The sequence below is a fragment of the Pelodiscus sinensis genome, chromosome 18, assembly GCF_049634645.1.
Source record: "Pelodiscus sinensis isolate JC-2024 chromosome 18, ASM4963464v1, whole genome shotgun sequence".
Taxonomy (NCBI): domain Eukaryota; kingdom Metazoa; phylum Chordata; order Testudines; family Trionychidae; genus Pelodiscus; species Pelodiscus sinensis.
In genome coordinates, this window is record NC_134728.1 from 29,989,663 (window position 1) to 30,015,417 (window position 25,755).

The 25,755-nt window shown below is 50.2% G+C and overlaps 1 protein-coding gene across 13 annotated transcripts in view; it reads left to right on the plus strand.

Moving 5' to 3' along the window:
- Positions 1-25,755, plus strand: part of EPB41L1 (erythrocyte membrane protein band 4.1 like 1) — a 168,091-nt gene that overhangs the window by 10,430 nt on the left and 131,906 nt on the right. For all 13 annotated transcript variants that reach the window (XM_075901379.1, XM_075901384.1, XM_075901382.1 and 10 more), the window contains exon 2: positions 3,486-3,542. The gene's annotated coding sequence lies outside the window, so the exon portion shown is untranslated. The remainder of the gene's footprint in view (positions 1-3,485; positions 3,543-25,755) is intronic.

A 25,755-nucleotide genomic window follows, 5' to 3' on the forward strand; every position in this document is an offset into this window, starting at 1 on the left:
GGATAGGACGCGGCGTTGGGGGGTGAGAACTTCCCCCTCCCTATGGCTGTGAGGCCATTGACCCCACCACTGGCAGGAAAGCAGAGAGGCGCTTAATGGGCAGGTTCTTTGCCGCCCAGAATTATGGGCCCCTCCCAGCCTGGGGGAGAAGGGAGCAAATTGTCACTGCTCCCCAAACTCTGGGGGCGCAGAGCAAGCACTGAGCTGATGGAACCCCCAGCAGGTCTGGTGCCTGGAGACATCCCAGCCGCTGGAGAGAGGCTCTGTCAGTGGAAGGCAGAGTGTGGGAACTCCAGGGTGGCAGGTCTGATCCAGCCCAGACCAGGGACGTCTCGGGCCTTACGATTGTGGGGGGGGGGGGGTCTCTGTCCCATTGCTAGAGGGGCCACATTTCGAAGTGTGCTGTTTGGTAGGACAGGACACAAGCACAGGGCGATGACAAGGAATTCTCTCTTCCTGAGGCTTCCAGACCGCTGCACGCACACTTGTTAACTGCCCCTCAGCTTGTCTGTGAGGTAGATTGAATCTCATCCCCACTTTACAGATGGGGAAGCTGAGGCATGAATGCCCCTCCCCCCGCAATGAGCTTTCCAAGTGGTCACCGGTTCTGGCTGAGTTCATTCTTGGGCCCCATTTTTTAGACACCTAGAACCTGTTTTCCTAGAGATGCCGAGTGCCCATGTGGCCAGGCTGGTGCGATCTGTGGGTGCGTGACCCCTCAGATGGCAGGTCATTCAAGTCCTGGCTCTTGGGCTGCCTTGCTTATTCAGGGCTCTTGTCAGTATGGGTCTTGGTCACTCCCCGGAGCCACACAGCAAGTCAGTGGGGAAGCTGGAGACCATGCAGGTGTCCTTCATTTCCAGTTCTAGCACTGACCCCGCAGGTAGGTCCCTTAGCAGTCTCATAAGCAATGAGTTTGTGTCTTACCTCCTGACCTCTCGAGCAAGAAACCGAGAGTTGGGCCTCCCAGGATATCAGGGTGGGCAGCAGGCGCTCGGGAATGGAGGGGGGAGGGGAGATGGGATGGGACAAAATTGCCCAGAGGGAGGTGGGATCCAGTGAACTCAACTCTGCCTTAGAAATCCCGTCACGCTCCAGCCCTTCAGTCTTGTGTCTCCAACCGTGGGCACCTTGTCCAAGCAAAGACGGGGCCGACGGGCGGGAAGGAAGCGTCCTGCTTTCCCACGGAGGCCTAGCCAGGCGGCTGTTGCACATGAACTGCTCGGATGCTGCGTGCGGACGCTCTCCGTCTAGCCCTTTCCGGGATGTTGCCCATTGAAATCAGCAGGGAGCATCCGCATCCAGCAGCAGAGCAGCAGGCAGGTTGTTAGTGGCTCTGAAGAGTGGGCTGGGTGGTGCTTGCTGGCCAGGGAGTAGCATCTTGCTGGAGCCAGGAGTTCAAATCCCTGTGCGGGTCACAGCTGGTAGGGAGGCTGATGAGCTCCACCTGGCCCTGTTGCAGAGGGATGTGAGAGCTTGCAGAGGCCCGTGACAGGAGCAGCGGGACCTGCTGCAGTCAGGCTGTGGCTGTGTCAGCAGAGCCACACTCGGGGCTGGCTGGCTCGTACAGTGGGGGCATCGGCCCAGCTTGCTTGTTCAGACTCTTGCTCCTCAGAACTGCAGCTGCACTGGTGGGGATGTGGCATAAGTTCAGTGGGTTTCACTTTTACCACGGTGTGGCACAGCTGGATGGCGGAGCTGCGTAAACACCCAAGCCTTCCCCACGCTGCGGCCCAGTAAGGGGACGTCTGGCTTTGGAAAAACCCTTAAACAGTCCTGAGTTCCCCTCCAGCCCCAGCTCTGCTGATGGAGGCTGGTGTAATTCTGCTGGGCTCCTGAGCGCGCAGGAGTGGGGAGAGGCCTGGGGCACAGTCCTTCAGTGAGTTCTCATTCCCGTTCCAGCCCCTTCTTTCTGTCGTTCAGGCTTTGTGGGGGAAGGGCATATTGGGAACTGAGACGGTCCAGGCTTTTCCATAGCCCAGTGGTGAATTCCTTCTCTTGGATGCGGGAGTAAAACTGGCTCCGGTTCTGGGAGTTCTTTTCTGTTCTTTTTGGAGCCCCAAAATGTGTGTGTCCTTCTGGTGGTTCAACCCATCCTACTGAGCGTGCCACTTGTGGATTGGAGGTGGGGCCCAGACAATGCATGCTCTCATGGGACTGAAAGATGCCTGCAGGGCGGCAGCCGGACTGTTGCAGATGAAATTTCTACGGAGCTGGGACTCTGACTACATCCCCCCAGAGGCACATGGCAGGCCAAATTCTGCTCTGGCCACTGATTTCAGTGAAATGACTCTGGATTTATACTGATGCTACTGGGCCAAAGTCCGCTCTGAGTCAGAGTCTGGGAGGTGATTGTTAGGTGTGCGGTTTACATTGGATTCAATTAAGTGGTCTCATTAAATCAAAGTGAAATGTGGAACTGGTGCAGCGCAGATCCTGGGGGTTGGATTTTCAAAGAGGTTCTTATTAGTACACATGCTTCCTTTGTGGGCTCTGTGCATGTCAATAGCACTTTGCAAAGCCCAATTAATGGATTATGTGCCGTCCTGCCTGATCTGCATTAGTACTTTGCATGGGAGTCTACCCACAACTTTCCCTGGGCGTACGCTGGAGTCCCACTGGAAAATGAACCTATTAGTGTAAAAAAATCTTTCTTGTGCAAAAGTAGGAGCTATCCCAGCTCTTCTGTATCATTCCCAAGCTGGGCCCTATAAACTTTTCTCCTACTTGGCGCCTATGACATAAACATACTGATTCTGTTCTGGTGTGTAATACACTTACAGGGATGTCAGTGCTCCTCAGACCTTTGTCTTCCCTGAACCATAGTTCTACTCCAAAAAGTGCCTCTCTCAAAATGCTGTCGTGGAGATTGTTTTGCAAGGGCCATTTCATAGCAGAGACACTCGGTTCACCAGTAAAGTGCCAGCCCTGCCAGCCTTCCCGTGACATCTGCAAGTCCAACTGGGTTCTTTGTGCCTCATGCATCATCACCTATCTGCAAACCAAATGTTGCCCTCAGCAACAGCTGGGCAACTCTGTTGTCTTCAGTGGGGCTGTAGGTGAAACTGAGGGATATAAGATGCTGGCACTGCACAGATGGCCATGGAATTAGAAGTGGGTTAATGATTCACTGTGCAAGCCAGGAAGGTATCCAGTTCACTTTCTCCCAGCAGTGCTGGTTCTGCTGGGCTGCCTGCAGTTTGTAAAGACGGCTTTTATCACTCCGATTAGCAGCTCTGCCTCTGAATACACAGGGAGCAGACCTGCTCAGTTAGAAGGTGCTGTTTCATCTAGACCTTTTTCCAAGTAGGGCTGCACATAAATGAACACATTCGCATTGAATTGAATACAGTGCTCAAGCCACTAAGACCCCAGTGAGCGCACGATGGCATATGGGATGCCTATTCCGCCTCGCGCCAGCGTTCATTGTTTTGATCATTTTTTAGAAGACACTTTGGATGATTTTTTTTCTCTCTCTCTCCCAGGTTCCGAACGGTGCCCCATCAGACGTTAAAGAGCCAAGAGCTGTTCTTGGAGACGGGGTGAGTCTGTCCTTTGTGCTAGTGGCCCTCTATTCTCTTTTTCTAGCCGAGGCAACATGTACATGCTTGCTCCTAAAAGCATGAATGTTTTCAGTAGTGTGAAAGGATCCCAGTCCCGACTGAGGCCTTTGGGCGCTACTGCAGTGTGAATAATAATGGGCCCTGCTGATTAATGACTAGACTCCAAAACCACAAGGAGTACTGGAAATAGAGGTGCAGAAGCTCTGAGTCAAGTGCAATGCTCAGAAATGGTGCTTTTGGGGTGCTCTGGGGGCTTTTCTTTATATTTCGCTGTGCACTTGAAAATGGGCTGTTTCCTATGGATGGGGCTGTTTTGAGGCTCCACATTGAAAAATGCTTTGTCTTGGTGATTGATCTGCTTGGAATGTGGATTCCCTGATTTCAGGCCAAGCTGCGTAAGCCTGGGTTAGCCCACTCTAGTTCCGTGTTTATTCTCGGAATGCAGATTGCGCGCGGGGACTGGGAAGGGAGGAATGTAGAAACCCCTTCTGTTCAATCACAGAGGTGCCTGAAATGTTTAATCAGGGGACATGAGGTGCTTGAGGCTGGTTGTCGGATGATGGCACCTCTTTCTGGATAGCTGTCCAATTCACTGCCTGTTTGAGTGCAATTCATGTACTGTTCTGAGCAGAAACCCCAGCCTCACCCAGGCACTCAGAGCATGAATTTGGGAGGCTCTCGTGTGATGCAGCCCTGGGGAGATATAAGTGAGGTGCCGTGGAGATAGGGAGAGGTTTGTGTGTGTGTGGCCGGGGGGGGGGGGGGGCGCTAAGTATTTTCTAATTACGTTTTTATTTATTATCATGAGTATCAGTACGTAGCTGCGTACTGCCTGGCTGGTAGACGTGCTCATACTGCGTGAGTCACAGTGTGTGAGCGTGTCTACCAGCCAGGCAGTACGCAACTACACAGTAGAGAGGAGGGGGGCAGGGCCGGGGCGGGATGGAATCCCCAGGGCCGGACTCACCCATGCGCCCCGCCAGGACCATGTGTGGGACGGGAAGCACCCAGGGATCTGCGTGCTCCTGGGCCATCCCCGCTCCCCGCCGGCCAGTTCCCGCCCCCCCCCCCCCCGCAGGCCAGCCCCGCTCCCCGCCGGCCAGTTCCCGCCCCCACCCCGCAGGCCAGCCATGCTTCCTGGTGGCCAGTTCCCCCCTAGCCAGCCCTGTTCCCCCCCAATCCCCTCCCGGCCAGCCCTGTTTCCTGCTGGCTGGTTCCCTCCCCCCTCCCCCGCAGTCTCCTCCAGCCAGCTCCGCTCCCCCAAAACCCCCTCCCAGCCAGCCCAGCTTCCTGCCAGCCAGTTCCGCCTCCATCTGAGATCAAATGTGTCCGTTTTTTTTTTTTAAACCATCCGGTAACCCTAGTACCCAGTCATGTGCCATTCTCAGCCTTGTGATCAAATCAGAGGCTTCGAACTTCTCTTCCACCGTCTAGAGAGAAAACCCTTCAGAATACTCGTCCCTGCCTGTCTTTGGTGCCCGCCGCCAATGCAGTGCCAGCGTAGAGCTCTCCCTAGCAGTCCAGCCCGGCGGTGTGACTCTGTGGGGTGCAGCTGTGATGAGTCCTAAGTACAGCTCCCCAGGCTCCCTCTCTCTGGAGCCTGAAGGCAGGGTCTGAACCGTGCACTCCCCAGGAGCCGAACTGGTTCACTGCGCGTGGGGCCAGAGACGCAGTGTTGTCAGAGCAAATTCCTCCCGGGCCCGTGAGCCAGGCAGGAATCCATGTCTTGGAGGAGAGCTAGAAGTGGGTCACTGCCATTGATTAAAGTGTAGAGCGTGCATGGCCCTCAGGGCTGGGGGTTTTCTCTCTCTCTGAGCCAAGGCAGCTTGTAAAGTTTTATGAGCAATTTCTGCTCAGTAATCCCAACCAGCTCATCCTTCAGGAGGGCCACGTGTGTGTCTGCAAGAGTTCAGTTCTGGGTGGCAGCTCTGTCTGGCCTGTCCACAGGCACCCGGCACTGGGGGCTATACAGGAGAATGGGTGAGACAGAAGGCATTGCTGAGACTCTGAATCCAGGAGGCTGCCTGGCTCAGTGGCCGGGGACCTCGGTTCTATTCCCAGCTCTGCTGCTGACTTGCCATGTGGCCAGCATGTGTTTGTTTCCCTTACCGTTGGTGGGGGTCATGCCGACCCTCCTCTGCTCTCAGCCCTCCTGATGAAAGGCTTTGAACTTGCACAGCTGATAGCTGACAAGGGAGAAGTGTGTACAGGCCTGCTGAGGGGGCAGGGGAAAGGGGGCAGCTGCCCCAGGGCCCAGCAATTCAAAGGGACCCGGGGCTCTCAGGCAGTTCGCTCTGTGTGGCTTTGAGGGCTGGGAGGTGTGGAGGGCTGGCTGCCCTGGACCCCTCTTCCATCCGAGGCCCCACCCCTTTCAGGAGCATAGAGCTGCACCCCCCTCCCCCTTGCCTAGGGCCCCGTGCTTGTTGTCAGCATTCCTGGATTGGACCAGGAGGTCAGACCGGATGATCACAAGATCCCGCAGTGTGTGTGTCTGTAGCATTAGGAGATGTGCCTGGTGAATTCTCTGGAGAGGTTCTCAGGAGGGGAGCTCGGTATAGAAAGGGAGACCCAGTGTTAGGGAGGGATTGGATGTACCTGGGGCTATGTACTTCTCAAATTGCGCTGTCACTCGCTGCCTTGGCTTCCCGGGGCTTGGCAGCATGGGGATGGATTCCTCATGCAGATGGGTTTTCGGCTGCCATGTCGTAGGGGGCCAGGCCTGCCTGGAGTGGGGTTAGGCAGGGGTAGGCAATAGGCAGACCCGGGGCCAAATCCAGACCACAGACACTCGAATGGATGGTGAAATCTTTTTATTGACCTATCATCTTTGTTTTTATTATTTTCTCTGGAGTCTGACTGTACTGTGACCCAAAAGTGTGGATCTTGAACAAATTGAATAGCCCTGGGTTAGACCGTGTGGGGCTTGCAGAGCCATTGGCCCATTGTGGCAAGAGAGAGACATTTCCCTCGTCCTCCGCCCTCCGCTGCATGCTCGTGCTCTCTGCTTTCTGTGGTCCCTGTGCCTCGGATAGGACAAGTCCATGGGACGTGCTTGTAATATGGTTCCGTGTGTGTGTGTGTGTGATCCTGCCTCTGTCTGTCTGTGTCTGTCTTCCTCCATCCTGTGTCTGTCCCGTCTCCACCTGTGTGATTTCTTTTGCTGCATATTCAGACATCCCAATGACCATCCCAGAATGCACTTCACTCCCTCCCTCCCCCAACTGCACACAGCTGAACACATCTGAGCTTGGGGAAGGTTACAGGGGAGTTGCCTCCAGTAGAAGACTAGCAAAAATCAGCTGGAATGAAGAGAGACTTTGATCAGCTTTCTGGCTGCCAGACAAAGAGCTGTGAGACTCTGGTTCTTAACCCTGCCTCTCCCAGCAGACCTAGGAAACCCGTCAGGGTGGTGTACAGGCTGCTCAGTTCCCCGGGGATTGCTCCCAGTGGAGGTGAGATACACGTTCCAGGTCTCTTTTATTTCAGTCTTCACTACAGTCGTAAGTTGTGTCTAGATATGTGACAGAGTGTTTACGGGGGGAAGGCACACGAGCCCAGAGCGGGAAAGAACAGATGAAAGAGTGCTGAGTTAGGGTAGGTGTGTTCAAGTTGGCAGGGCCTGAAGAAAGCCATTTAGGGTCTCAGAAAGTCGCTGAAGAATTCTTAGAGCAGTTGGGCTATGTCTAGACTACATTCCTCTTCCAAAAGAGGAATGTAAATGAGGCAAATTGAAAGTGCAAATGAAGTGCAGATTTAAATATCCTGCGCTTCATTTGCATATTCGTGTCCGAGCACTTTTTTGAAAATTCTTTTCCCCGAAAGAACCCCGTCTAGACTGCGCTTTCAAAAGCAATTGGACGTGAATATGCAAATGAAGCATGGGATATTTAAATCCGTGCTTCATTTGCACTTTCAATTTGCTTCATTTACATTCCTCTTTCGAAAGAGGACTGTAGTCTAGACGTGCCCTTACCGGGTACCTCTGAGAACTCATGGTGGGTGGCTGACGTCGTGGAGGACCGGAGAAAGGTGCAGGTTGTACCTCTGTAAATCAGGACTCTGTGGTCCAGCAACATCCCAGTGGAGCCCTGTGGCAGTGGGTTGCTGTCTGGCAGACCTGGCCGGGACCGGGAGCCAGTGGCAGCCTGTGGCAGTGGGGCAGGCAGCCCATGGCAGCCTTGGGAACCTGTGGTAGTGGAGCCAGAAGTACCATGGCAGCCCTGGCTGGGGCTGGCATTTTGGGCACCAGGAGCTGGCTGGGGCTGGCTGTCCAGCTGGGCCAGAGGTAGAGGGGGGCTCAGCCGGGCAGAAAGTGGAGCCGGCATTGGGGAGGGTCGGTGGGCCAGGGGACCAATGACAAGGGACCTCCCCTGGTCCGGCAAATTCCCTTGTTTGGGACTGGTCAGGTCCCGAGCGTGCTGGACCAGGGAGGTCCAACCTGTACTATGTTTCCCTCTTTCAAAAGAGGAACAAAGAGAACCTGGCGCTTTCTAGACCAGTCAGCCTAACTTCACTACACTGGGACAAATGATTAAACAATCCGTCTGTAAGCACATCAGGCATCACAGTTATGGGGAATAGCCAGCATGGAGGATTTGTCAAGAACAGATCACATCAAATCAACCTAGTTTCCTTCTTTGACAAGCTTAATGGTCTAGTCGCATAGGTTCCCAAACTGGGGGCGTGAAGAAATTCCAGGGGGGGGAGGTGAGGCGACCCAGTCCCCCTCCCTCATCAACCCCCCCCCCCTTTTGAGAAACCCTCACGTCTCCACCTAAGTTTTGCTGCTATTTTTGTTTTTTGGCCCCTGGTCCTTTTTTTTTTTCCTCAACAAGTTTTGCCGCTCTTGGGTGGGAGGGATGTGAGGGTTTCTCAAAAATCAAAAAGGGAGCATGATGCCAAAAAGTCTGGGAACCACTAGACTCTAGTGGATAGGGAGGAAGCAGTAGGCATGATATACCTTGATTTTTAGTAAGGGTTTTGACACAGTCCCCCATGACACTTGCATAAACACAGTAGGGAGATGTGGTCTCAATGAAATTACCATAATGCAATACTCAGAGAGTAGTTAACAATGTTTTGATGGCAAAGTGGGAGGATATATCTAGTGGGGTCCTGGATGGGATAGTCCTGCCTTTGGTACTAGTCAATAATGACAGTAATGACTTGGATAATGATGTGGAGAGAATGTTTATAACATTTGCTGATGCCATCGAGCTGGGAGGGGTTGCTTGCACTTTGGAGGATAGAATTCAAAATGACCTTGACCAATTCTCCAATTTGCCTGGATTCAACAGTATGAAATTCAGTGAAGTAGAGGGCAAAGTAACTTGACATAGGAAGGAAAAACAATGCGAATGTAAAACGTGGCGAACAACTGGCTAGCCAGTAATACTGCCAGAAAGGATCTGGGGGTTACTGAGGATCGCCAGTTGAACAGGCGGCGGCGGTGTGAAGCAGGTGTGCAAAAGGCTAATGCCGCTCTAGGGTGTGTTGACAGGAATGCCATATGTAAGATACAGGAGGCAGTTGTCTCACTGTGGGCAAACTGGTAGAGCAACTAAAAGCATAAAAAGGCTAGAGTCATGGGACTCCGTGCCGTGTGGAGCCTCATGTCCCCTCCCTCCCCTGCTGACCGCTTCCAGGCCACTTCCTGCACCACAAACTTCTATCCTGACCCCGCCCCAAACCCAACACCCCCAGCCAAGAGCCCATCCTCTATACTGTACCGCAGGGATGGGCAAAATATGGCCCGTGGGCCTGCCAAGCCACAGGATCTGGCCCGCAGATGCAGCAGGGAACCCCATGCAGGCTCCCTGCTTGCCACGCCCAGTTGTTTCTCTTTCACAACGGTGAGCTCCGAGGGGAGGGGGGAATGTTTCATGAGCTGCCCCTGGCCCCAGCACAATCCCATTGGCTATTTTCTGGCCAATTGGAGCTGTGTGTTTGAAAAGCATCATGCCCTCTCCCCTCTGGCTCCTAAGTTATTCACACACGCACATGGCCTCTGCAGCCTGTGCAGGGGCGGGGCAGGCAGGGAGGCTGTCTTAGAAATGTGCTGGGCTCCTGGCTAGGAGTCACCTAGGTGCTCCAGCCCCCTCAACCTTCTGTTCCCCCACTCCTGCCCCATTACCCCACATAACCCAAACCCTCTGCCCCCCTCCTGCACCCATACCCCCTCCCAGAACCTGCACCCTAATCCTCTGCCCCAGGTCACCACCCCCTCTTTCCCTAGGTCCCAACCCAAACCCCGTCTCCTGTCCTGTACCCCAATATCCTGCCCTAGGTCACAACCCTCTCCAGTCCTATGTCACATCCCAAACACCTACACCCCAGTCCCCTGCCCCAGGTCACAACTGTCTCCTTCACCCAAACTCCCTCCCAGACCCCACACTCCCTTCTGCACCCAACCTCTACCCCAGACCCCACACCTCCTCCACTAATATCATAGAAGGTGTGCGGCCCTCAACCACTTTCAAAAATCTTGGAGTGGCTCCCCATCAAAAATTATTGCCCATCCCCTGGTCTTCCATCCCAAACCCCTCACCCTATAGCTCACCCACCACAGAGCACCCCCCTCCTGCACCTCAATCCCCTGCCTTCATCTGCAGCCCCCTCCCACCCCCCAAGCCCCTCACCCCAGAGCCCTTGCATCCCAGCCCTCTGTGCCCCGAGTGCCTCATCCCCAGCCCAAGATGTTGCACGTCCCCTCCACGCTGGTGCTCACAATCCAATTCATTCTGCTCGGGGTGGGAAGAATGAGAGCGAGCACTGGCAGGAGGGTGCTTGTTTGACGACGCACTAAGTGGGTGATGGAGGCGTCATGGAACAGTTCATTTGCCTAAAGCTCCACCTGCTATGCCAGCTGGATGGAACATTCCACTTGGCCCCCTGTCCCACGCTCCTCCCTGCCATTGCTGGATGAGGCTAAAGGGCTGCTGTGTTCCTCTGGGGAGGGGGCAGCAATCCCCTGGGCCGAGCCTTCTGGGATCCTTAGGGCTGGGAAGCACAGGGCTCATGTGAGATCCTGGGCTGCTTTAGGGTTATGCCAGGGGCAGCAGCAGAACAGTTACCCTGTCCCATGGGAGACTCCTGGCCCCATGTTCTTGTAGTTTGGCCTATTCTTGTGCCACATTCTCAGCATGACACCGAAGGGTTCTCAGAGGCACTACGGTATCCAGGCCAGAGTGTCTCTTCCAGCTTGCGGCGTTTCTGCCCTCCGCTGCCTTGCAGCTTTAAAGCTAAAGGACAGTCAGACATGCAAGTGAATACTCAGCTAACACTCCCGCCGGCTTCTCTCTGCCCCCAGCATTGCGCTGCCAGCGGGAACACTCGAGGGCCACATCTAGGTTCTTCCCTGCTCTTGTGACCACCATGCAGTCGCCTTGGTTCCTATGCAATGAGAGACGGCGTTGGGGGCTCCATTATGTGTGGATCATCTGCTTCTCTGCTGCCCCCTTGAAGCCAATGGGTCCCTGACTGACCGGTCTGCTGGCAAAGGGGGAAGATGCCAGGGAGGCAGAGCTCTTGGGAGCTGTACTTGTGGTTTCAAAATGGCTCTGCTGCTTGGTAGGGGCAGAGGGCCCCAGGCTGTCTCCCCCACTTGCTTCCGTTCCTTGGGCTCTGTGCAGCCAGGGTGGGGCCAGAGCAGACGCAGCACGTGGGTGGGTGTGTAGCAGTTCTCTATTGCTAGCTAGCTCATCCAAATAGGGCAGTTGTTGCCGACTGTGCTTTCTAATGCTCCCGGCCCCTGGAGTGTGTGCTCCAAGCCCCGGCCCTGAAAATTAGGGTTGCCACTCTGAACTGCACTCCCCAGTATCGCTACTCCCTCACATAAGGTAAGTACACTGCAAATCAACCCCCACCCAAGGCCAGCCTGCATCTCCCCCTTCAACAGCCACATGTCGGATCTAGAAAGAGCACATCTTGGTAACAGCAGGTCTCTGCAGTCAGTGACTCAAACCCTCACACACACACACTGGGGGCACCTGCGTGCTGGGGGGCAGACAGCGGCTGCGTTTTCACACACCTGCTATGCTTAAAGTGGCAGGTGGGAACCCTGCAGCATCTTTAGCTGGACACAGGCACTTTTGGCATTTGATATCTCAGGGTATTGTGATAACAACTAGGGATGGGAACAAGTAGTCATTCCCCTCCTTACTGCCTCTATCAGAAGAGGCAGCAAGGGAGGGTGGAAACAGGAGGGGGTATTTCTAAGCGACAGTGCCACATGGACTCTGGGGCCAGATCCCGGGCTCCACGTGGTGCTGCCGTTTTGAAACGCGGCACACAGCCCAGGGTCTCCCCTGCTGACCCTGAGCTCCATGCAGTGCTGCTGCTTTGAAATGCCACTTGGAGCCTGATGCTGGGTTCCCTGCGGCGTTTCAAAGCATTTACAGTGTTCACATCCCTAGTGGTTATCACAAGACCCTGAGATATCTAATGTCAAAAGTTTCTGTGTCCAGCTAAAGATGCTGGGCTCCCCGCAGTGTTTCAAAGTGGCTGCTGCCCCGCTGGCCCCATGGTCCCCGCAGCGCTTTTGCCTTTGAAGTGTAGTAACAACCCTAGGGCTGTTGCTACACTTCAGAGGCGGAGGTGCCCTGTCGACTAATTGAATAGTCGATGCAATTTGCATCGACTATTTGATTAGTCAATTATTCGAAATTTAACATCCTTAATAACAACGCAAATCTTAAACCCATGTTATAATACCCAACAACCTGGCACATTAAGTTCTTTTTCTGGCAACCGGCAATTCCATAAACAAACTGGCCAGGCCAGTCAAACACCAGTCAGCTGGTAACCCCACTGCAGATAATGGAGCAGCTTTCCTTCCATGAATCTGCACCCCGAGTTCAATAGGCTGACTCCCAGGAGTGAAGGTAGCATGTCAGGGTCCACAAGACAAGGCCTTGGCTTAGATCAGTTGGATCCTGGCTGCGCTCATCCCCGCTCCAGCCGATGTTCTTGGTGAACCCTACAGCAGTGCAAGCAGGGTGGTGTCCCGATGCGCTCTGCTTGTTCTCCAGTTAGTAACACGCTCTCATCGCCACCTCGGGACATGGGTTCATTGGTGGATCTAAGAGAACACGGCTTTAGCAGACCTGCTTTGACACCTGTCAGGTCAGAAAGAGCTCCCCGAAAGCTGCCACAACACACAGTGCACCAGGCTGTTCCAGAATCAACCACAGCAGTGGGAGAAGTGCAGAGCCCTGCAGGCCTGGCTCAGGTCTGGGCAGGTTCAGCACCTTTTCCTTCATCTTTCAGTGGGCGGCCGTCTGGGTCGCGGTGAGGCGTGTTTGTGTGCAGGCGGCGGGGGAAGTTGTACTGGTGTTTAGGAAAGCATCTCCATGCCTTTATCTAGGGAGCAGAGCAGCCTGCCTATCTTGGTACGTTTATCAGCACGTGGCTATCGCTCTGCATTCGTTCTACAGCTCTGCATAGCGGATACCTTATCCCCTCATCTCCCACATCAGGAGGCAGAGCGATAACGGGAAGACTGGGTCTTCTTGGCAGTGTCTCTAAGGAGATGGATGGGTTCCATTGGGGTTGCTGTTTCCACAGGATGTTGTTTTAGCCTTAGAGGAAATGGCTGACAGTAGGGATGTGAAAGTGTAACCGTGTACACGTTCAACCGAAGAGCCTAGGTTCATTGGTTAACATTCACGGTTACACGCAACTTCCTACCCCCGCCCCTTCGCTCCCTCCGCACTGCCTCCTCCTGCAGTTCCTCTGGGGGTTTCCAGTGCCACTGGCATTCCTCTAACACTGGGATCATGGTGGCTCCCTGCCTGCCTTGCTTTTAAAGGAGCATCCCCTTTCCCACAGGTGGCCCATGCAAGCCTTTCTCCTCCTCTCCAGCCGCTGCGTTCCACTGCAAGACAGCTACACCCGCATTGCACGTTTTCCCAATATTTCCCATGCGAGAGACTGTTGGGCTGGGTTAGGATTAGGGTTAGGAGTGGAGCCTATTTATACGTATATGTGTGTGTGTATAATATATATCACATCAAGTGGTGCAAAAATAATGGTCATTTTTAAAAATAAGAATAATTATTATTTAATTTATATTAGAAATTGTATTGTTTTTAAAATAATGTTTTGTCCCTTGCAGTTTTCATAGGTACAGATTTATGAATAAGGAACTACAAAGCATATCTCCATATTTTACACTGCAGCGCGCACATTACGGACTTTGTTATGGCGCTTGGTTTAAAATGGACATACGATTTCAACCCTATTTGTCTATGTCATATGGAACATTTTACTTCTAGAAAACACGTCTGTACATCAGTATTTGTAATATAATTTGACTTTCAATCATTATTGTTTTAATATGTCAGAAAATAAATTGTCCAGATCTTCAGTATGTGAGACTAGATCCAGGAGTAGAGCCACTATTACAATGTGGGAGAACTGACTGCACACACCTCAGGCTGTTGGGTTGTCCCAGGGATGTCATGTGACCTGAATCCTGCCTGGGGAAACCCAGGCATGTTTTGTTGGAATCGCCCCTTTCCTGTGCTTTCCTCCCTCCAGTGCCTCCAGTCCCAGCCACCCTGCTCATCAGACATCCCTCTGGTCCTCAGAGAGCCTTAATTGTACCCAGCAACTGTATCCCCTGCCTCTAGCTCAGCCTGTTCCTGAGAGGCTCTATCCTGCGCCATCTAAGGCTGGTGCTCTGCTGGTCCAAGCGCCCCAGAAGCAACTCAGCAGCTAGAATGGGCAGCCCTTAGCAGCAATGTGGGTAGGTGTCAGAGCATGGTCCAGTGGCTCTGGATGCTTATTTGGAACTTGGGCAGCTTGGGTTCAATTCTCTGCTGTGCCAAAAACTGCCTATGTAGCCTGTCTGGGCCTTAGCTTCTATCTTACAGATGTGTCGAAGGCTGCGATGCTAGGCGAACGGGGCGCAGATAAGTATTCCTAAGAGAAATAACAAGTAGTCCTGGGGTGCCTTAGAGATGAGCTTTTGTGAGTAAAACCCACTTCATCGGATGAGCCAGTTGATGCTGTATGTGGTCAAATAGAAGCCCATTAAGGGAGGCCTCTTTCTATCCCTGTTCTTAGTGGTTAACTGAAAGTTATACTTCACCAACTGAATGGCAATTGTCAAAGAATTAGAATACAGTAAAATGTATAAAGTATGAAATAGAGTACAGGTACTCAGCACTCCAGCAGTAGCACTGCAGTGTAGTTGGTTGCTTGACACACTTAGGGGTATATAGGAAAAGTTTTCTATACAGTAGGTTATCTTATGACACTACAGATCTCTATGGGCATCATATGGTGTACATCCAGATCATTAAAAATACGCTTAGCACTAAAACTAGACTGAACAGAATTTAATCTTTTTTTGATGATTCAGAAGGTACTTCAGGGTCTTGACTTGCCTCTGGGTCGTTATTATCAACATAAGAACATAAGAACGGCCGTACTGGATCAGACCAAAGGTCCATCTAGCCCAGTAGCCTGTCTGCCGACAGTGGCCAGCACCAGGTGCCCCAGAGAGGGTGGACCAAAGACAAGGATCAAGCGATTTGTCTCCTGCCATCCCTCTCCAGCCTCTGACAAACAGAGGCCAAGGACACCATTTTATCCCCTGGCTAATAGCCTTTTATGGACCTAACCTCCATGAAATTATCTAGCTTCTCTTTAAACTCTATTATAGTCCTAGCCTTCACAGCCTCCTCTGGCAAGGAGTTCCACAGGTTGACTACACGCTGTGTGAAGAAGAACTTTCTTTTATTAGTTTTAAACTAATTTCATTTGGTGTCCTCTAGTTCTTCTATTTAGGGAACTAATAAATAACTTTTCTTTATCGGCCCTCTCCACACCACTCGTGATTTTATATACCTCTATCATATCCCCCCTCAGTCTCCTCTTTTCTAAACATCAATTATCATTGTAGATGTAGAAGGTGTAGGAGATGCACCAAATCCGTAATGACCCTATGACATAACCTGGAAACTGCATTTTTGAATAAATCTCTGATTTCAGCTTGCATCCCTGCCTTCTGCCTCTTTTGCACAAAAGTAGAGTGCAGAATGTGCAACTGCATAAAGGACTGGGCGGTATACTCCTCCCAGTTACTAGACTGAAGATTTGTATTGGGAGATGTGAGGAATGCCAGTTAATTGAGCGTTCTGGTTATTTGAGTGCTGGATAACAGAGCTTTGATTGTAGCTTGAAGGCACCAGTTGGAGGGTACTTGTCTACCCTTCAGATGGGTCTTTACTAAACTAAGCAGCACCTCCATTGATTCCCAGCTATTTTTGTCCCCATGCCAGGGGGCCAGTGCAGATATGTTCTCTGCATGATGCCTAAAGAAGCATGCAGTGTAGATGCACCTAGAGAGGATTCATGTTAATCCCTGCCTCCCTCCCCTTTGTCCTTCATATACAAACCTTCCCCGTCTAAATTTTCCACAGCCCTTTTGTTGAGAAGAGGGAAGCTCACACACTGCTTAGCTCCACGTCTGGGGGGGTGAGGGGGGGCTGAGGAAGCAGCATTCCTCCAAAATAATTCCTTTCCCTCACCAGAACATTTTCTATTAATAGCCAATTGCAGATGAAAAGGACGTGAGGAGAGAGCCGAGGGAAGGGGGGCTGTTGTAATCCTATTATGGATGCAGCACAACCTATTCTGCACAAGACCACTTGGCTGCCAGCAGGAAGGTACCGTTGCCTTTGTTACCAAGGTAACCAGGGCTTTCAGACCATTCGGAGGCACTTGATTGGCTCTGTGGCCCTTCTTTTTATGAATTAAAGCCCCACCCCTTTCTCTTTGCAGCGTAATGTTAAGGAATACACCAATCCCTGCTCTTGTAGCCAGGGGATGATGCCTTGCACCACTGGGGTCAGACTCAGCATGGTTCTGGCATCTTCCATCCGAGGCTCTCCAAACCCTTTCAGATATACATTAATGACTGACCCCCTGGGAGCTAGGTCTCCTTCGCTCTAGCCAGCCCCTCCAGCCTCTGGGAAGAACGTGCATTATTCATCCGTTGTCCAAAAGCTTTCAAAAGCCCCCAGGTTCAAATGAACAAAACAAAGGGGAGACTCAATGAGTATGTATGTGTTCACAAAGACAGGTCATCACTTTAGTTTCCTTGGAGCACCCACGAGTTAGATTTTTTGGAACAGCACCTGCCCTACACGTATGCTGCCGCCCAGGCTCATGCGCCTCAAGGTCTGTGCACCGCTAAGGAATCTGAATGGGCCGGAAGGATAATTCTCGGATTCTGGGACTGGATTCTGGGTCCCACTTCTGGATTTGCCTCTGACTTGCCGCGTGTGCTCAAGCAAGGTACTTCACCTCTCTGTGCCTCAGTGTCACTCTCTGTAAAATGTATAGTGCACTGCTGTACTCTGGGAAGATCTGAGCTGCTCCCTGTCTGAAGGCTGAGTTCTGGTGACTGCTACCAACCACTCGAGTTATAATGTCACAACTTTAATTGACACCCAAATCCTTTGGATACAAACAGGCTTGGCTTCTATGCCATCTCTGGTACCTAGGAGATGTCTGCTAGCCACACAGCTGTCCGCGTGTGTCCAGACTAGATAGGAGTGCTTTCTCTTCTGCTTGGGTGCCCCTCAGCCCTTCAGGTCTCCTGGGCTAGAGACTGTATTTTGGATGCTGCTGCGATTTCTCATTTGAGTACAGCTTCCGCACACCTGCCAGAGATTGACAGCTTTTCTAATGCTCTCGGAAAGGTTGTTTTGTAAAGGCAGTGTCCTTTTGTGATCCACCGGCAATCTCTGTCATTTAAACGAGGTGGCTGGCTGGTCCGCAGTACTGGGAGTCAGGACTGTCTGGCAGCCCTGATGGGAGCATTCAGGCATTGTTCTCATGGTTACCATGATGGCATCCGAATTCCTTGGGCTCCGTGTGTATCCGGGTGTCTGTCTGGAGTCTCTTGTTCCCTCCAGCCTCAGGTGCAGAGTCTCTAGCAACCACGTTAGCCATTCTGGCTGGAGGCTGGTAGGACCTTGCTCTGTCTGCACTGCAATCATTGGGGTGACTGCCCCATATGTAGGCATAGCTGAGCTGGTTCTCCCTGAGCTAGGCGGGATACCTGGAGCTGTGCTACATGGATTCAGTGCAGGCTTGCTGCTCCAGTAATTACCCGGGGTTGTACTGCGCATGCTGCAGTGATGCCTCTGATTGGGGCGTAGATGTAGTAGTAGTAGTAGTAGTAGTAGTGCAGAGTAGGGCGCACACCTGCACTTGTAAGGTGTGTGAGGTTGAAGTAACCGTAGGCTCTCCCAGTGTCTGTACTTGGATTTGCTGCCTTGTGTGAACGCTTGAATCTGCCTCCCTGGGACTAGGATTTGATGTCCTGGTAGCTGACTCAAGCCAAGAAAACACCTTTTCCGTTCCCCTGCAGCCCAGTGAAGACCGTGGGGTGGATGTCGGACAGAGCGAAGCGTATGTCTGGAATTACAGCACCCACTGGGGAGCTTGGGGGTGGTGGTGAAAACAGCCTCTGGGTGGGGGGAATTTTTGGATTGGTCGCAGGGGCTCTAATTTGGGAGTAACGGGAAGAATGTGAGCAAAGACTAATCACTTTGAATATTCAAAAACACCCATCCTCTTGGCTCCCCCAGGACAGCCTGCCAAGGGAAATGGAAGCACCAGTGACTGGCATGTTTGAAACTAGACTGAGACAGACCCTGGGGAACAGAGCGTCTGGAACAGCCCTGCCCTGTGAGCAGAGAAGGGTCTGGGAACTTGATGGGTTTCTTCCATTGCTGGTTTCCATGCAGGGGTCTGGGATTTGAGTTCTGGCTCCAGATCTTTATGTTGTCACTAGCCCCTGCACCGGGATTCTGGATGTATAGAAAATGGTAATTATTGTTCTTTCCATCCAGATGTTTTCCCTTGACAATAGCAGCCTCGGCATTTCCCTCAGAATAATAATGAGGTAAATGTCGCTCTTCAAAGTGAGTTGGCCCTGCTGATGATTCATTCTCAAGTGATGCTGCAAAGGAAGCTTGTGTGCTATTTCTGCTCTGGTTCTCCTCTCACTGCTTTTACACCTGTGTAAATCCATTGACGTAAATGGGGTCACTCCTGATTTCAGCACTGTGAGTGAGATCAGAATCTCTGTGTCGCATGCATGTGTGTGCGGTGGGGCAGCATGGGCCAGGAGTAGAAAGGAGGAAGCCACCAGACATGGCTTGGAGCTATTTCAGTGCTCTCCCGAATCATGTAAGGGGTCAAAGTTTGACACCCTCCTATTGCTCACTGCTGAGATTTCAAGTGGCGATCCAGAATAAAGTGGAGGTCTGCGCTAACAGAGCAGTGCACTGAGAGGCTATGGATTGGCACTGAGGGATGGTCCCTTTTCACCTCTACATTGCTGTTCAAATCCAGCTCCAGTCGATAGTGAACAGAAGATACAACTCAAATCAGCTAAGCCGCCTAGCTAGAGCCTGCTGTGGAATCTGTTTTCAATTTAAAAAAGTTTCTGATCTGCATGGATGAAAAAATATTTTAAAACTGAATGGAACATAAGTCAATGTTGTGGCATCTTCCTGAGACTGCAGCCAGCTAGAAACCATAGCTCGGAGAGGCTGTGGAAAGTTAACTCTGAAGCCTAACAACAACGGCCCAAATGTCAACTCTGTAAACCAGCTTTTCTTAAAGTCGGAGTTGTGCAGAGGAGAGAACAGAATTCAAAATGGCCACTCTTAAAGGGGCTTTTTTTTGGTCAACAACTTTTCCCCGGGGAATGGCTGCCCTTAAAGTCTCCTTTTTTTGTTTGTTTGTTTGTTTGTTTTGCTCAGCAGCTTTTCTCTGGAGGCTTTTTTTTTTCTCAACAAAAAAATTCTTGTTCCCCATTAAAAAAAAATTGTTTGGTGTTCATTGGTCTTCAAAAGTTTAAGAAACACTACTGTAGACCCATCCCTAAGATGCTTATTCCACACTCATCTGTCATGGCCTCTGGGGTGTAGTCTATCAAGCTGCCAAAAGTCACCAGTGTCCCTATAAGAGTGTTTAACTGTACTATAGAAGTTGTCCATACATAAACCTCCCAGGGTTGGATAAACAGGAAAGCTGTGAAATCATATTGTGCATTGATAGAATGGTGGCAGTGTAACAATCACTGGGCAGATTTGAACCTGGGACTTCTGGATAGGAGCCACTTCAGCATGAACTACAAAGCCAGCTGGCTCTCAGTTTAGGCTGTAAAGTTCCCTTGTTCTTGTCTTTCACTGTACGTGGTCTAAGTGCTACTACATGGGAGAGAGAACCACACTAGGGGCGCATCTACACTGCACTGTTATTTCAAGATAACTAGCATTAGTTTGAATTGACAATGTGAGCATCTACACAGCCATTCCGTTATTTCGAAATAATTTCAAACTAACGGATGGCTTATTCTGAAATCTGTAAACCTACAAGGAATAATGCCTATTCTAAAACAAGGTGTGTGTAGATGCTCCACTGCTACTATTTTGAAATAGAATGGCCCTGGTGAGGGGCTAAGTTATTCCTCTCCAGTGCCTCCTGGGGCTCTAAATCGAGATAGCACATCTACATTAGGGAAGCCTGCCTCAGACTAATTTTGAGGCTTCCCTCAGTGTGGATATTCTATTTTGAAATAAGCTATTTTGGAATAATTATTCCAGAATATCTCATTTCAAAATAAGCATGCAGTATAGACACACTCCAAGGGTACGTCTAAACTACATGGCTCCGGCGACGGAGCCACGTAGATTTGTTGTTTTGGCAAAGGCAAATGAAGCCGCAATTTAAATGATCGCGGCTTCATTTAAATTTACATGGCTGCCGTGCTGAGCTGACAAACAGCTGATCAGCTGTTTGTCCGCTCAGCGCGCTAGTCTGGACGCTCCCCTGCCGACATCAAAGCCCTTTGTCAGCAGCCCCAGTAAACCTCATCCCACGAGGAATAACGGGGCTGCCGACAAATGGCTTTGATGTCGGCAGAGGAGCGTTCAGACTAGCGCGCTGAGTGGACAAACAGCTGATCAGCTGTTTGTCGGCTCAGCGCAGCAGCCATGTAAATTTAAATGAAGCGGCGATTATTTAAATCGCCGCTTCATTTCCCTTTGCCTATAACTCTAATCTACATGGCTCTGTCGACAGAGCCATGTAGTTTAGACACAGCCCAAGTGTGTGGGTTACAGCCTTTCTCTAGCTGAGGAAGCACATCCCAAATTTCAGAGACACAGTTGAGATTCCAGACAAGCTCCCACTTCTAACCATCACAGGGCAAATTTGACCTATGGGCTTCTGGAGCTGAATAGAGAAGCCTCTACAGCTTGATCTATAAAGCCAGCTGGCTCTCAGCTTAGGCTGTAGAACTCCCTTGTTCTTATCTCTTGCTGTAAGTGGTCTAAGTGCCACAACATGGGACTATGAACCGCACTAAGACTATGTTTACACTACTGGGTTCTTGTGCAAGAAGTCTTGTGCAAGAAAACGTCCACACTGCCATGTGCGAGCTGTGCTTTTGCGCAGGAGCTCCCATGGCAGTGTGGACGCTCTCTTGCGCAAGAAAGCTCTGATGGCCATTTTAGCCATAGGGCTTTCTTGTGCAAGAAATCCTTTCTGAGCGTCCACACTGCCCTCTTGCACAAGAGCTCTTGCGCAAGAGGGCTTACACCTGATAAAAAAGAGTGGGCGCCGTACTGTAAATTTCCTTGTGCAAGAGTGGGCGGGTTGTGTGGATGCTCTGCAGATTCTTGTGCAAGAACAGCTGTACTTGCGCAAGAAGCTGCGAGTGTAGACATAGCCTAAAGCTACGGCTACACTGTAGCCTTTGTCCAGAAAAGCTTATGCAAATGAAGCGCAGTGTAGAATATTGTCACGCTTCATTTGCATATTTAATGAGCAGCCGCTTTTGAGCAAGAGGCTTTTGCACAAAAAGGAACTGTGTAGATGGCTCCTTTTTGTGCAAAAATTCCCTCTTGCACAAGAGCCATTCTTCCTTATCTTTTCAGGAAGAACAGCTCTTTCACAAGAGGGTATTTTTGCGCAAAAAGGAGCCGTCTACACAGCTCCTTTTTGCGCAAAAGCCTCTTGCGCAGAAATGGCTGCTAATTAATTATGCAAATGAAGTGCGGCGATAGTCCACGCCACGCTTCATTTGCATAAGCTTTTCTGGAAAAAGGCGACAGTGCAGCTGTAGCCTAGGTGTGTGTGTTACAATAGCAGTTCTGTGGCTAAAAACTGTCCCTTGAAAACTGTCTTTTGATAGGAAATTAGAATTTCTACTATACAGGTCTCTGCTTTTCACAAAAAAAAATTTCTTTGAAAAAACTGATTTTTTTTTCTGAAAATGGAGATATTTTGGGTTTGGAAAAGAATTTTTTTGTATTTAAATTTCTGCTGAAAAAATATCAAAGTTTTCCTTGGAGAACTTAGACAAAAATGGCATTTTCCCTTTTCTTTGAAATGTTCCAGAGGAAACTTAACCAGTTTTTCAGCCAACTTTTGATAGTGGCCCTAGACTGGAATAACAGGGATGCTGGGGATCCAGATTATACCGTGACTGGACTGTCCTAGCAGCCCAACACAGTGAGTGCAGGTGCTACAAGTCAGGGCTAGGCTAGACTTAGGCTACGTCTAGACTGCAGTGTTCAATCAGAAAACGATATGCAACTTGTGGTACACAAATTACCTATCTTTTCCAGATGTTCTTTCGAAAGAGGCTTTTCCGAAATTTGGCATGTCTGCACGGTGCCAAATTTAGGAAAAACGTGCTCTTTTGACACAACCCTTATGGCTTATAGAATGAGGTTTACAGGGATGGTGAAAGAGAGTGTCCACTGTTCCAAAAAAAATTTCGGAAAAGCATGCACGTTCCTTGGATGCTTTTCCAGGATACCTCAGGTATCCCAGAAAAGTGCTGCAGTCTAGACGTAGCCCCTAGCCTGGGACAGCTGTAGGGGGAAGCTTACATGCCAGCCCAGGCTCCTTTTAGCATCCCTGGGAACTCGCTTTGCGTAGCTCTGAAATCTGCTCACAAGTTAAATTTATAAAAATAAAATGCTTTTAACTTAAAACTAGAAGGCGCCGAACCTTCTGACTCTGAAAAGGGCTTGTGATCATACCATTTTTCCAAAGAGGTATTTTTTTCCTTTCACTTTTAACAGTGGTTGAAAGGAAAAGCACTCACTCTCTCCTCATTAATGTGTAGCGTGCACTCTGTCCGAATAATAGGCTGACCCCTCGGGTTTATCCTTCCGTGGCAGGAGCAGACCGGGAGAGCCAGCAGGTTTCATATGCAAGCTTGATTTGCTGTGATTAACATAGCGATCTGCTTCGCCTTTCCCAGCTGGTCCTGAGATGGCTGAAATGCAGCACAGAATTCTGCCACCAGTCAAAAGAAGGAAGAGAAGCTAAACCATTTTGCAAACCTAACTCAACCTCCTCCTATTTAATTGATTGCTTTTTTTGTGGTTGTTATTACAATCTGTCCTCCCCTCTCCCAACCTCCCCCTCACTGAGGAGTCTGCAATAAGTTAAAGGGCTCACCCCATCCCTGATGCTTTAGTAACTGAAAAATAAGGTGGAGATCCATAACTTGCTCTTTACGGTGGATTTTCTTCAGGGAATTGGTGCCTGAGTTTTGTGGGAGGATTTTCATGGAGCATATGGACCAGTGCTTAATTAGATTTGGCGGTTCATAGCTCCAGCACCTCTGGGCTTGCCAATTCGTAGCTCCAGCACCTCTGGGCTTGCTGCATCACTTATAATTTTTTTTTTTTTTAAAAAGCTTGGACATTTTCATTACAACTACAAATTTCACTACTAATTAAGCACAGGTGTGGTCTAGGTTTCACTATTGCTGAAGGCACTGCCAGTTAAAACTTGACAAGGGCCTTACAAGAAGGAACGTGCAAAGCAGGAAAGAAAGCAGAAAGTGTGAGTGCTGCATGGTGCAGAAGAAGAACACGTGCGGCGGGGGAGGAGCATAGGGGTCAGAGCTGGTGCTTGACTCTCGTGCTGGATAAAGAGCAAGCTTGCTCTCCAGAGAGGGAAGATCAGGTGGCTGGATTTATTGGGCCTCCGATGTGGAGCTAGCTGCTTTCTATGACATTGCTTGGGGGCTAGGAGAAAGGACTGAGGGGTTAGAGAGTAGCCACCTGCTCTGGGCAGGGAGATGGAGGGATTTGGATCTGGCTTTGAATCCTGCATGTGGCTTTGTGAAAGCTGCTTGGTATGAAGGTGATGGGATCTCAGCATCTGGGGGCACAGGCTGCTGGCTCCCAGATGGGGAGCTGGAGTGAGGTGGAGTGAGAGTTGCTCTGTCCCGAACAGTCTGGGGTCAGCCATCTACCTCCTTCCCTCTGTGGCATTTGTCTGCTGCTGGAAAGGACCATCAGAACCAGAGTGGGCCTCCTGTCTCATGCTCTTCCCCACAGTGTTTGGGCTCATGAAGTATCAGGGCTTGATGAAATGCATCCTAGAATACCGAAGGAGCTGATAGAGGAGGTATCTGAGCCTTTAGCTATCCTCTGAAAAATCATGGAAGACACGAGAGATTCCAGAAGACTGGAAAAGGGCAAATCTAGTGCCCATCTATAAAAAGGGAAATAAGAACAACCCAGGAAACTATAGACCAGTCAGTTTAACTTCTGTGCCAGGGAAGATAATGGAGCAGATAATTAAGGAAACCATCTGCAAACATCTAGAAGATAATAAGGTGATAGGGAACAGCCAGCATGGATTTGTAAAGAACAAATCATGTCAAACCAATCTGATAGCTTTCTTTGATAGGTTAACAAGTCTTGTGGCTAAAGCTAGGTCTACACTGCGGGGGTTTTCTGGGAGGTTCCCAGAAAAATTCTCTGCGTCCAGGGAACGCATTTACTCTTCTGCTTTTTTTTTTTGCGGAAGTGCAAACGCGCTCTTTCAAAAGCCCTGGCTTCCCAGTGTAGATGGGCCAAATGTCGGAAAAGCCTCTTCCGAAAAAAAATCAGAAAAAGCTGTAGTGTGGACCTAGCCTAAGGGAGAAGCAGTGGACACGGTATACCTAGACTTTAGTAAGGCATTTGATATGGTCTCGGATCACCTTCTTATCATACAGCTTAGACGGGGCTACTATAAGGTGGGTGCACAACTGGCTGGATAACCATTCTCAGAGAGTAGTTATTAACGGGTCACAATCGTGCTGGAAGGGCATAACTCATGGGGTTCCACAGGGGTCTGTTTCGGGGCCGGTTCTGTTCAAATTTTCATCAATGATTTAGATGATGGCATAGAGAGTGTGATTACATTTGCAGATGATACCAAGCTGGAAGGGGTTGCAAGTGCTTTGGCGGATAGGGTCAAAATTTAAAATGATCTGGACAAACTAGAGAAATGGACTGAGGTAAACAGGATGAAGTTTAGTAAGGACAAATGCAAAGTACTCCACTTAGGAAGGAACAATCAGTTTCACACATACAGAATGGGACATGACTGTCTAGGAAGGAGCACTGCAGAAGAGCATCTAGGGGTCATAGTAGACGACAAGTTAAACATGAGTCAATAGAGTGACACTGTTGCAAAAAAAATGCAAACATGATTCTGGGCTGCATTAACAGGAATATTGTGAGCAAGACACGAGAAGTCATTCTTCTGCTCTACTCTGCGCTGATTAGGCCTCAACTGAAATACTGTGTCCAGTTCTGGGCACCACTTTTCAAGAAAGATTTGGGAAAACTGGATAATGTCCAGAGAAGAGCAACAAAAATGATTAAAGCTCTAGAAAACATGACCTATGAAGGAAGATTGAAAGAACTAGGCTTGTTTAGTTTAGAAAAGAGAAGACCGGGGCTATGTCTAGACTGCAGGCTTCTTTTGGAAGAAGCTTTTCCGGAAGAGATCTTCCAAAAGAGAGTGACCACACTGTCAAAGCGCATTGAAAAAGTGATCTGTTTTTTCGAAAGATAGCGTCCAGTCTCTCGCATTTAAGCTGTGATTACTATGGACAGAGTGGCCACCAGGGCACCTGTGCTTTTTCCTTTTCCCTCTTCTTTCGAAAGAACTCCCTCTTCCCCGTCCTCACATGCCTTTTTCCGAAAGAATTCTTTCAGAAAAAGGCTTCTTCCTCGTAGAAAGAGGTTTACCAATGCTGGAAAAACCCCTCAGTTCTTTTGATTTTCTTTCGAATGAACGCGATTGCAGTGTGGACCTAAGTGAATTTTTTTTAAAAAACAGCTGATTTCCCGAAAAA